The sequence below is a fragment of the Cebus imitator genome, unplaced genomic scaffold (genome assembly GCF_001604975.1).
Source record: "Cebus imitator isolate Cc_AM_T3 unplaced genomic scaffold, Cebus_imitator-1.0 Scaffold64, whole genome shotgun sequence".
Lineage (NCBI taxonomy): Eukaryota > Metazoa > Chordata > Mammalia > Primates > Cebidae > Cebus > Cebus imitator.
The window spans coordinates 3,660,795-3,670,343 of NW_016107379.1; the positions used below are offsets into that span (position 1 = coordinate 3,660,795).

Below are 9,549 nucleotides of genomic sequence, written 5' to 3' on the forward strand. Positions count from 1 at the left end.
ATCCATTTGCTCAGATTTTTTTTTTTTAAAACTTGTACTTTAAGTTCTGGGGTACATGTGCAGAACGGCAGGTTTGTTACATAGGTTTATACATGCCACGGTGCTTTGCAGCATCCATCACCCTGTCATCTACGTTAGGTATTTCTCCTAATGCTATCCCTCTCCTAGCCTCCCACCCCCGAATAGTCCCCGGTGTGTAATGTTCCCCTCCCTGTGTTCATGTGTTCTGATTGTTCAACTCCCACTTATGAGTGAGAACATGTGGTGTTTGTTTTTCTGTTCTTGTGTTAGTTTGCTGAGAATAATGGTTTCCAGCTTCATCCATGTCCCTACAAAGGACATGAACCCATCCTTTTCTATGGCTGCATAGTATTCCAAGGTGTATATGTGCCACATTTTCTTTATCCTGTCTATGGTTGTTGGGCATTTGGGTTGGTTCCAAGTCTTTGCTATTGTGAACAGTGCTGCAATAAACATATGTGTGCATGTATCTTTATAATAGAATGATTTATAATTCTTTGGGTATATACCCAGTAATGTTGCCCAGATTTTTATTAAAGTTATTTGCATAGGACTTAGTGTAGAGTTCTTTCTTATGATTTTTATGATTTTCTGTTTTTTCTTCTTTGCACATTTTTATTTTGTATTATATGTGGGCTTTCTCTCCTGCCCTTATTTTATTTTTTTAAATTGGATTAAATAGTGGGATATACTGGTGCTTAAAGTAAACTTTACCCTTTTTCATATTTAAAAAAAATTGATTATAACTTGTAACTTTAAATGTGCCAACCCAGGCCCCATTACTAGGGGCAGCATGAATAGTTTCATAACTCCGAATGCTTTTTAAAAATAGGCAACTGTGATTGAGTCATCATGATTGAGTGGTGCTTAGGAAAACCAAGGGAGATGCATTTATTTTGAGCACATTTCATGTATGTTAAAGGTCATGATAGTTGTGCCGACTTCTTTCCCTTTTCGTTTTATGGACCTATTGCATGATATATCATAATCTATTTCTTCTAAGGCAGGGTTGTTGCTACCAGAAAGCCTGTGAAAATTTTATGTAGTGTGTTTTTTTCATTTTTCATTTGTATTCACATTTTTTTTCTCTTTGAGACGGAGTTTTGCTCTTGTCCCCAAGGCTGGAGTGCAATGGTGTGGTCTTGGCTCACCACAACCTGTCTCCCGGGTTCAAGTGATTCTCCTGCCTCAGCCTTCTGAGTAGCTAGGATTACAGGTGCCTGCTACCATGCCCGGGTAATTTTTGGTATTTTTAATAGAGATGGGGTTTTCGCCATGTTGGCTAGGCTGGTGTTGAGCTCCTGACAGGTGATCTATCTGTCTTGGCCTCCAAAGTGCTGGGATTACAGGTGTGAGCCACTGTGCCTGGCCTGTATTCACATTTTTCATCTGTCATCCTCTTCAATTCTCCCATTTCCAATAATTGAGAAACTTAAAACCTTAAAATAACAACAAACTGCCTAACAAGGAACAACCCATGTTACTGGTACGTTGCTAATGTAACCATTAAATAGATAAAATACTACTGATAATAAGTGAAATTAAGTGGAAAGATGTTAATGTGTGTCATAAGTTGGTTCTCTCATCTTAAGTATTTCTCCTAAATCAGCTTCATTCGTAAGGTAAATAGTTTAATATAGATCTGTTGTTTATATCAACAAAATGATAATGTGATTCAGAGGTAGGGGCAAGTCCAGGTCTTGTAAGGGCTTAAAGCTTACACAATTTGGATCCCTTCTTTAATAAGGAATACAAAGTGACCCACGCAAAAGTAAGCTTAGGGCCTTGGAAGACGCCTATGTAAGTTTGGACCCTGAAGTTTAATCTTACTGGCTTCACAGTCAATCTGTCTTTTGCTTGAAAACCTTGAACTCGAACCTGGAGTATTGACTGAGGATATAGCAGGGCTGCTTGGCTCTTTGGACCAAAAAAGAGAGGCCATTTTCCATAAACCATGTCTGGCTGACAGTCCAGGTTAATAAAGATGTAAAAATGGTAGAAGGTATGAGAATATATCAACAACAATAACAAATCAAGGGTGATTATCCTTTCTAAGCCTTGACTAATCTGTAAGATGTGCAGGGAAGATACTTCAGCCTTGGGGAGGCCTTGAAGAGTGGTGATACTGGCAGGATGCCTGTGTACTGATGTTACAGAGTCTTAATGGAGGGCAGAATGGTCTCCTTGGACAACGTGGACCTGGCTGCACTACAGAAATGGGGGATCACTGGGTGGACCGCTGCCCACGGGATGGTTTTGTTTGTTTGTTTGGCCTATTCTAGGATGGTCCAGAGATTCTAAATGAGAGGAAATTAGGTGGTTTCCAAGCTATAAAAGATTCTTGCCTCAGTTAAAACAAAGGATGAATTGAGTCACAGCTTTCTGGGAAAAATGATCAAGTGTCAGTGAATTATAAATGCATCTCTAGATTAATGTTAGATGAGGGCCATATATAGATTTTCTTGTATCAATTAAGTTTTCTTTCTTCCCTCAAAGGTAGGAGAAATGCTAGGAAGAACTGCTACTCACGGCATTCTGTTTAGCAAGGAAGAACTAGGGGTGAGGAGGTGTTGACGGGAAAGATCTTACGTGTTTGGGGTTTGTTAGTTGTCAGGTATCAGACAGAGTGATGTGAAACTTGAAGCATTAAGATATGAGGAAGCACTTGGTTTTGTAGTCACTGACTTGGTTGCAAATCCTGGCTCAGTTCCTTCTTCTCTGTAGCTCCAGGCAAGTTACTCAACCCCTCTGAATGTTAATTTCCTCATGAGTAAATTGGAGAAAATACATAATACCTCCTAGGATTGTGAAGACTACAGAAGTGTAGGTGTCAAGGGTTTTACATACAGGCTGGCATCAGGAAACAGTCAATGTCCGCTGCCTTCTAGTTTAGGAAGGAAGATTTAAAAATATACGTGGGAAAATAGGTAGGATTGGCTAGAGCCTTTAATTAAAGTTAGAGCTAGAAATTTGGGAGAACCCCTTTCTATTTTTATTTATTTTTTTGAGATGGAGTCTCGCTTAGTCACTCAGGCTGGAGTGCAGTGGTGTGATCTTGGCTCACTGCAACCTCCATCTCCCAGGTTCAAGCGATTCTCCTGCCTCAGCCTCCTGAGTAGCTGGCACTGCAGACATGCACCACCACGCCCGGCTAATTTTTATATTTTCAGTAGAGATGGGCTTTCACTATGTTGGCCAGGGTGGTCTTGAACTCCTGACCTCAGGTGATCTGCCCGCCTTGGCTTCCCAAAGTGCTGGGATTACAGGCATGCGTCACCACTCCTGGCCTGAAAGAACTCTTAAAGGTAACCTTTTTTTCTGATTAAAAAAATTGACATATAATTTACATATGTTTCAGTGCACATGTTAAGTGTTCAGATACATGATTTTTTACATATTTGTAGATGTATATGATTACCCCAATCGAGCTAAAGAACACATCCATGATCTCAAAGTTCTCCCTGCTCAGTATGTGCCTTCATCTCTCAGTCCCGGTGGTACCCTCTCCTCTGATTACTGTCATCATCTTTTTTTCCTGTTTTTGACATTTACATAAATGAAATCACACATTATGTATTCTTTGTGTCTGTTTTGTTCCCATTCTGTGTAATATTTGTGAGATTTCTCCATCTTGTTGCATGAATCAGTGCATTTAAAAAAATATTTGCTGTGGAGTATTTCTTTATACAATACCAATAGTTTGTTTATTTATTATAATGTTGTTTGATAATTGGGTTAGTTCCAGTTTTTAGCCATTAAAAATAAAGCTGCTATAAACATTGTACAGATATTTTTATCACTGTCTGTGCCATAGGGTAAGCAAGTATTTGTTGAACTCTATTAGTAGCTGCTACCTGGTATTCTAAAATGTTTGTACACTCAGCAGCAATGTTTCAGAGTTCCAGTTGGTCCCTAGTGTCTCCAGCATTTGGTGTTTTTGACCTTTTGAAATTTTAGTCATTCCTGTGGGTGTGTAGTAGTATCTCATTATAGTGTTAAAAATCACATCTTAAGTATTTTTCTTAATATATATACTTTATTGAAAAATTAGGCATTGCGCCGGGCGCGGTGGCTCAAGCCTGTAATCCCAGCACTTTGGGAGGCCAAGGCGGGTGGATCACGAGGTCAAGAGATCGAGACCATCCTGGCCAACATGGTGAAACCCCGTCTCCACTAAAACTACAAAAAATTAGCTGGGCATGGTGGTGCGTGCCTGTAATCCCAGCTACTCAGGAGGCTGAGGCAGGAGAATTGCCTGAACCCAGGAGGCGGAGGTTGCGGTGAGCCGAGATCGCGCCATTGCACTCCAGCCTGGGTAATAAGAGCGAAACTCCGTCTCAAAAAAAAAAAAAAAAAAAAAAAAAGAAAAATTAGGCATTGCAGAAGTATAAATAAGAATGTTAAAAATCGGCTATATGAAATACTTACTAATCAGAAAAGGCCTTAATATTTTTATGTGTTTCCTTATAGTTTTCCCCATTCATATATATATATATATACATATATATGTATATATATATATACACATACATATACACACACACATATATATATAGTTTTTTTTGTTTTTTTTAAATGGAGTCTCCCTCTTTCATCCAGGCTAGAGTGCAGTGGTACCATCTCAGCTCACTGCAGTCTCCACCTCCCGGGTTCAAACAATTCTCCTGTGTCAGCCTCCCAAGTAGCTGTGAGTACAGGTGTGTGTCACCACACCAACTAATTTTTGTGTTTTTAATAGAGGCAAGGTTTCACTATGTTGGCCAGGCTGGTCTCAGACTCCTGACCTCAAGTGTTCCGCATCCCCCAGTCTCCTGAAGTGCAGTGATTACAGATGTGAGCCACCGCACCTGGCTTCATACATACATGTTTGAATTAAATTAATAACAATAAAAAATTTAAAAAGTGTTTGGGAAGGGAAGCAGTGATAACCAGGATCACAAAGGAGTCAAGGTGAAGTGAGCTTAGCTAAGTAGCCTAACTTATGTCCTGGAAATCCTAACTTGACTAATGGCTCAGGGAATGGTTTGGACTCAATGTATCTAGAACTTAGCCTTGCAGCATTATAGGTACATTGTTGTGAAAAAAGGTGGCAAAAAGTGGACTGGAAATTTGTACAGTTAGGTGACTATGTTGTTGATATAGCCATTAACATATTAACGTATGTAGTGATTAATGAACTGTAGGAGGACAAGATGGAGATCAGATCAGTTGTATGGTTCTGGGATCTGTCCTTGGTACTGGCGTGTTAAGATGGTATTACAATCTTTTTTTGTTTTTGTTTTTTTGAGGCAGAGTCTCACTCTGTCACCCAGGCTGGAATGCAGTGGTGCCATTTCAGCTCACTGCAACCCCCACCTCCCAGGTATAAGCGATTCTCCTGCCTCAGCCTCCCAAGCAGCTGGGACTATAGGCAGCCACCACCACACCTGGCTAATCTTTTGTATTTTTAGTAGACATAGGGTTTCACCGCGTTAGCCAGGATGGCCTCAATCTCCTGACCTCGTGATTCACCCGTCTCAGCCTCCTGAAGGGCTGGAATTACAGGAGTGAGCCACCATACCTGGCCTTTTTTTTTTGAGATGGCGTCTCGCTCTGCCTTCCACGCTGGAGTGCAGTGGCATGATCTTGGTTTGGTTCACTGCAACCTCCACTTCCTGTGTTCAAGCGATTCTCTGCCTCAGCCTCATGAGTAGCTGGAACTACAGGTGCATGCCACCATACCTGGCTAATTTTTGTATTTTTAGTAGAGATGGGGTTTCATACAGGCTGGTCCAAATGTCTGACCTCAGGTGATCCACCTGTCTCGGCCTCCCAAAATGCTAGGATTACAGACATGAGCCACCACACCTGGCCCATAATGATCTTTTTAGTCTTTACATCTAGGTGATTGCTTGAGCATGGTCCAGGCCTCTTCCTTGACACTGAATATTTCTGTTCTTTAATCCCAGTAGCACTGGTCCATCTCATTCCCCAACATATACATACAGTTGGTCATTATACTATCTTATTGTGGTCTCTTCTTTAATCACGCTAATCACATTTATGGGTCAGGAAGGAAGCTGGGGATGGTGGGGAAGGACCTAGGCTTGTCTTCTTTGCCAAGGACCTGAGCCCCTCTGAGGAGCTTCTATGACAGGAAAAGGACACTGCCACCAATAAATGGTTTTGGGACAGGTCAGCTCCTCCCTGCCCAATTCAAAAATAATAACACACATAGACAGGAGCGTGAAGTAATAAGTGTACAACTTCATGCATTTTCCAAAATGAACATGTCTGTAGACCTCTCATCTAGGGTGAGAAATCGAACATTACCAGTACCCCAGAATATTCCCCCAAGACCCCATTTCAGTCTCTGTGGGATTTAGGAGTATATTTTTGTCAATTCTGAACTAGTTTTAATTTAAAATTTTCCTATAGAAACAGTGTTAAGAGAGATATTCTATTTCATGCCATTATTGCTATGTGACCTCCTGTGTTTTTGAGCGAGGCTTGTGACTGGGTAGGGTTCTTGCTCACACAGACCATTTCAAACAAGGCTCCCATGAGAGAGAGTTTTGAAGGCTGATTGTCTGACATTTGGAACACAGGCCATTTGTAGATTAAGGGTCTACTTCTGTATATAAGCTACTGTATCTTCTTTGGTCTGCAGTAGACCCTGATTTTCTTAACTGCTTGCTTAGGAAGTTTGCTTTACAACTGGAGGACAGAAAAACTAGTGTGATTTATAAATGGGCTATTATACTAAGAGTTCACTCTGCTAATTTAGAGTTAATTATGTTTGAGATGGTTTCAACTTCTGCCTTCATTTCTACAGGCCTTTCATATCTGGTATAATTTATGTACAAGTGACTTGCTAAAGGCACAGGGGCACAGGGCAGCTTGTGCAATTAATCTCTTGCATGAGATAGAGAGACAGTTGTAATTTTATCTTCATCAGAGCACGGACTGTTTTGGCCTAGTGAAAGCATTTGGTGTAAGAACAAAGTTCAAACGTTTATGGCTTTATTCTTTTAAAGCTGACTTCTGAAGTAAAAGGAATTTCTTTTTCGAATTAGAGTTTTACCATTTTAAGAACTGTGGGCTGCTTTAAAGGACAAGGATTAACTTATTAAAAATAATGGGATTGCTTTAATGATAACAAAACTAATATAAGAATTGAATCTGTGTTAGCTAATCTGCTAGGTGTTTATAGGTATGTATTTTGAAGACTTTTGATCTACTCATGAATATTTCCTGGTGCCAAAACAAAGATTTCCTCTCTTCCTTTCTAATCTGTAATTTGAGGCCTGACACATAGTGAGCGTTCCCTATATGTTGATTGAATCGAATATTTTTTCCTGTCAGAGCTTATATTTAGGTAAATTGGATCTGTAACTCAGACCCTCGATAGTCAACATATCTCAGGAGAAAGTAACATGTTTTCAGTCGTGCTCCTTTTGATACTGAATTTTGTAATAGTACCCATTTTCAGATATTGTGTGCCTAATATTACAACACTCATAAGCTGGTAGCTGCTCTTCTACAGTATAGATTTTCATCTTAGGGACAGCTGTCAGTTCCATATAGCGTTTTGTTTTTTGGTTATATCACATGTGTACCTGCCACTTCATTTAATAATACAACATTACAGAAACAGTGGAATTCTCCTAGATATCCTTTCTTGATCCCTTACTCTGCAACTCCTTGGAACTATTACTCAGACTTTCATGCTTATCTTGATTCATATTTTCATACTTCCCTTATATATGTATATATGCTTCCTACATAGTATTTATTGTTTTGCATTATTCAAACTATAAAAATGTTGTCTTCCACATATCATTTTGTGTTCATTCTGACTTTTGCTCATTCTGATGGTTTCAGAATTATCTAAATTGGTAAATGTTCTAGCTAATTTATTTTAACTCTTGTATTCACATCATATGTCTATCAGTTTATCTAGTCTCTCCTTAATGGGCTTTAGATTGTTTCCACTATTTTGCTAAAGCAAACAATGTGGCAGTGTTGTTGTATATGTCTCCTTGTGCACAATTTTATAAGAATCTCTCTGGAGAATAAGAGAAAAAGTTTGTTAAGGTGGAATGCCAAATAATAAATGTGGAATGATTGAAGGAGTGAGGAAATATTATTTTATTTATTTTTATTTATTTTTTTCTTTTTGAGACAGAGTCTTGCTGTGTTGCCCAGGCTGGAATGCAGTGGTATGATCTTGGATCATTGTAACCCCTGCCTCCCCCGATTCAAGCGATTCTCGTGCCTTAGCTTCCCTAGTAGCTGGGATTACAGGTGTGCACCACCATGCCCAGCTAATTTTTTTTGTATTTTTAGTAGAGAAGGGGTTTTGGATGTTGGCCATGCTGGTCTCAAACTCCGGACCTCAAGTGATCCACCTGTCTCTGCCTTCCAATGTGCTGGGATTACAAATGTGAACCACTGCACCCAACAGAGTGAGAAAATAACATTTAAAAGACATAGTACTTATTTGTTAAGGCCAATAGATGATAATATCATGGGTGAAAGTTGGAATATACAAAGCCTGATATCCTAAATATCCATGGGGAGCAGGTTATTTACATAGTCTCAAATTATCTCCCCTTTATAGATGCTTATAGATAATAAGTACTTACTTATTAATCATAAAGAGAAAAAATATTAATGTTTCATAAAGAAACCTGGAAGCTCCACTTTAAACCAAGTGATCCAAGTCACACATCACCGGTCATGACCAACTGTCTCCTGATAAGATGCACTGAGAACACAACATTCCTTACATTCTATTACTTCTGAAAGTATACAGTCTGCGTCTAATCATGAAGAAACGTTAGACAAATCCAAATTAAGAGCTACTCTACTAAAAAAATGGCTCATACTTTTAAGAAATGTCAATATCTTGAAAGACAAAGGAGTGCTGAGGAATTTCCACATTTAAGGAAATTAAAAAGACTTGACATGTAGTAAATGTAAGGTGCAATCCTGGACCAGAAAAAAAAACCGCTATAAAGGATATTAGCGAGACAATTGTCAAAATTTGAATAAAGTCTGTAGATTAGATGCTCATATTGCATTGAAATCAACCTCCTTCATTTTGATAATTATAATTTGGTTAAATAAGTGAATCTCTGTGTCCTAAGGAAACATATGCTGAAGTATTTGGGGGTAATGGGTATGATGTTTATTACATATTCTAAGTGGCTTGGAAAAAAATTTTTTTTATACATACAAAGATAGGACAATAAAGCAAATGTGGCAAGATGCTGGCAATTAGTGAACCTGGGCGAAGTGACCTATTGTTGCAAGTTCTCTATACGTTTGAAATTATATTTTAAAAGATATTCCTGAGTTATACCTGGGAGTGGCATTTCTGGGTCATAGGCTCTGAATGTTTTTGGATTTACTAGATAGTGCCAAGTGGTTTTCTAGTATGATTGTTCCACATCTTGACCAGTACTTCATATTATCCGATTAAACATCTTTATCAGGCTTATGGGTATGAAAGAGTATCTCATTGTGGCTTTTTTTTTTTTTTTT

General features: G+C 38.9%; 1 protein-coding gene across 1 annotated transcript in view; it reads left to right on the top strand.

Moving 5' to 3' along the window:
- GPAT3 (glycerol-3-phosphate acyltransferase 3) overlaps window positions 1-9,549 on the top strand; it is a 67,318-nt gene that overhangs the window by 30,469 nt on the left and 27,300 nt on the right. The gene's annotated exons all lie outside the window — the stretch shown is intronic.